At 49.6% G+C, this 3722-nt stretch overlaps 1 pseudogene; it reads right to left on the minus strand.

The window, feature by feature from the left end:
- Positions 1-2486: 2486 nt before the first annotated feature.
- The window catches only part of LOC102765372, an 11666-nt pseudogene continuing 10430 nt past the window's right edge, over positions 2487-3722 (minus strand).

The raw sequence follows: 3722 nt of genomic DNA on the forward strand, positions 1-3722 counted from the left end.
TTGTACTATTTTATTTGATCTGTGGCAGAAGGATCTAAAGTCCTTGAAAGAACTTAGCCCTAATTAAATATATCCAAATCCAGTTTCAGATTCTTTCTCTGGACCTTCATGTTGAAAGTGAATGTTCAATTGAAGGTAACTTTCAGTTCACCTTCTGAAATCAGTACAAAAAACAAATGAGTTTTCTCTAATGATTAGTGACTTCCCTGCCTGCCTCTAAGACATTTAAAGGTTGCATACAATTAATAGTCCCACGGTTTTTGTTTTATTTTGCTTTTTTTAAACGAATATGAGTAATCTTAAAAAAAAAGTAGAATAATTTTAAGAAGTGTGTGGAGAAAGAAAAATACACAGCTGCACCTGAAACAATAATTGTTCATGTATTTTTCCCCAGTGTATTCTGAAGGGAGGGAGAGGAGTGCTCATCTTTGACCTTTCCTGAGTGGAGCGGTGACCAGCAAGCTCTGTGAGCCATTCACACACACCGGATCATCCAGCTAGTTTCCCCTGGTTTCAGTTTCCTGTACAAATAAAAATGACACACACCTACTAAGTCATTACCACTTTCTATGATTTCCTCTTTGGAGGAGGTATCCCTTTTTAGGCTTATCTAGCCTGATCTTTTCACATGATTTGATGGAAATACAGTTTTTACTTTTTGTAATTACACAGAATTTTCCAATAAACAGTCTTTTGTTCAAATGCCTTACTTATACTTATCAGTTCTGTTGAAAGAAAGGAAAATGGAATGATTTCTAATGAGAGAAAAACCTGTATTATTTGCATACATCATCTCTATCTTGAATATAACAAATAAAATTGCCACACATTGTAGGTAGAAAATGCCTCTTTTCTGCCAAATCTCCAAAAATATATTTTAAAATTTCATACATCTACTTTGAAAAGTGAAAGCAACTCTATCAGATCACTTGTAGATAAGGCAGTCTTATTATTACTTTATAGTAGTGTTCCCAGTTGATTTATTGAAATTCATCAACATATATTGAATATTTACTGTGTGACTTTACTGATAACAAACAGAATATTGTACAGATGACCTTAAGAAGTATAAATAATTTAATTATAGAATGCGTTCATAATATCAGAATGCAGAGAAATAAGAGAAAACTTCAGATAAAATAGTTATAAAAATGTTTGTGGAGGAAGTGATTTGGGTCACACCTAGACATTTGGCTAAAAGAACCAGAGATGAATGGAGTTGCTCTATATATGTGGGGACATTGAAAACCCAAACCTATAGATTGCAAGGTGGACTGTGCATAGAAGAATTCAGAGCAGAATTTTTAGGAGGAGGAGCGCAAAGCTAAAAATTCTGGGTTTTAATTTTTAGTGATTGGAATGTCTGGGAGAAAAAAGTATTTGAAGAAAATATATAACTAGTGTTATAAGTGTGCACTTGATAGATTATTATGGTTTTTATCATAAATACTAGAGGTTCGATACACGAAATTCGTGCAAGAGTAGGCCTTCCTTTCCCCGGCTGCCAGCCCCGCCTCCCCCCTGGTACCCGGGACCTGGGCTTCCCTCCTGCCACTGGCAGGCACCTGGGACCTGGCTTTCCTTGCAGCCCTGGCTTCATCCAGAAGATCCTCTGGTCTAATTAGCATATTATGTTTTAATTATTATAGACTAGAGGCCGAGTGCATGAAAATTCGTGCACTGCGGGGGGTGGGGGAGCCCTCAGCCCAGCCTGCCCCCTCTCACAGTCCAAAAGCTCTCCTGAGGGAGGGAATTAGGCTATCATAGGAAGGTGCTGCCCTCAACACCCCACTGCTGCTGCCACTGCCGGCCACCACGGCTGCTGGCCCTCAGCCCTTGCTTCTTAGCGCTGGCCCTGCCCCCCCGCCCACTGGTGGGTGGGGGGTGATCTGGGGCCAGGCCAGCTGGGGGAGGGGCTGTAGGAGGTTGAGGCACAGCAGGTCGTACCTGTCCAGCCTCTGTGGAGGCGTGGCACTGGGATTGGCCAGCGCCACTGCCTCTGTGGCTGCCTCTGCAGAAGAGGCAGCACTGGGACCAGGACTGCGCAGCCTCCTCTCCCGCTGCCTCTGAGGAAGGGCCGTGCCACCAAGGCCTCTCCCAGGGCACCGCCTCCTCCACTCCCGCTCCCGCACATTTCTAAGGTGTCTTCTGTGGTGTCACCAACCAGGGACAGCTCACCGGGCAATGCACTCCTGGGGGGGTATTTAGCTGTGGTAGCATTGCATGTTTGGGGTTCCCCAAGTGTCCCTGATCTATGGAGCTGGCCATGGTGACTGCGAGTCCTGGGTGGGAGCCAATCTGGGGGGAGACATGGTGTGGTGAAGGCTGGGGCATACCCGTGGTGATGGGCTGGAATGTGGAGGCTGGGACTGGGGTCTGGAGACTGGACAGGGGCCAGAGATCTCACCTGGCTCCTGAGGGATGTGGCCATCTGCTGGCCAGAGAGGTGAGGCCTGTGGTTCTCTGAGAGCATGCGCTGCTGGGGCTCAGGGGTTTGTTAGGTCCGTGTTGACAGGAGACAGGCTAAGAGATGTTGTGAGAGGTTTAGAAATTTTATTTTTAATACACACCAGTATATCCATCTCAGCAAGCAAGAGGAGGGAGGGTGGGATATTTATCTCTGTGTAGGTCGGATGTAGGTGCAGGCGGTTGCAGGAAGCTGCATCTAGCATTGCTTTTCTCGGCTGCTTAGCTTCTCTTGTGACACCTGAGATGAAAATAGGAAAACAGCAGAGAGGGCAGGAGCCTGAAGTGGAGACAATAGATAAGTTCTGAACGCAGGGGAGAAACTGAGGGCAGGGAAAGGCACAGAGTATGCCTAACAGGGTTTGGCTGGCCTGGGACCCAAGCTGCTGCTGCATGGCTGCGGGCAGTGTCAGTCCTGAGGCTGAGGCTGCTGGAACTGGGCGTGTCCTGCCAGGCCTGCAGCCATGCCAGCGCTGCCTTTCTGTTGCTGCTGCTGCTGCTGCTGTTGCTCTGGGGCCTCTCTTTGGCTGTTGCTGGGGGATGGGTGCTGGCTGCCACTGCTGGGGGTCGGGGGGCAGAATGACAGGCCCACTGACCTGGTTGGGTCACATTCAGGCCCATGGGGGCCATATGGCTCTCGGGGGTCACTGTGCCTCAGGGGCACACTGTAGTTGGTGCTCACTCAGTACAGATGCTGCTGCTGCTCTGCCTCCTGTGTAATCTGCCAGGTGCCTCCACTGCTGCAGGTGGGCCTGGACTGGGGGCAGTGGGGCTGGCACCTAATTAGTGGGCTTCCCAGTGCAAACTGTGGTGGGGGGCTGAGTTCTGGCCATGCTGCAGAAGCCAGCTAGTGACATGCTCACAGGCAAAGTCTGGGGCAGAGTGGGGGGCTGTGGTGTCCAGGGTGTGCTGGAATGCAGTGTGGGGGGCCGGGGTGGTGCTGAAGGAGGGGAAGGCAGACACTGGTGAGGCACGGAGCGGGTGTTGATGGAGGCATCCACTGGCGCATGAGCTACGCGTCCTGCTGGCAGAGCTTCTGCTTGATGTTGAGGCAGTAGGGAATGGGCATGTGTTTCCTTGGCGGTGTTGGGCTTGGTAGCAGCAAAGGGCCATGCACTGCTTGCACACTCCGCGACCTCCATTGGTCTTGGGCTGGCAGCCCTTGGTGTGCTGCACAACCCACATCATCTTCTGGCAGGACGGCTGTGGGCAGTTGGTGTTGCGGCACTGGCGGGCATGCCTCAGGGGCTGGATGC

This window comes from Myotis davidii, unplaced genomic scaffold (genome assembly GCF_000327345.1).
Source record: "Myotis davidii unplaced genomic scaffold, ASM32734v1 scaffold409, whole genome shotgun sequence".
Lineage (NCBI taxonomy): Eukaryota > Metazoa > Chordata > Mammalia > Chiroptera > Vespertilionidae > Myotis > Myotis davidii.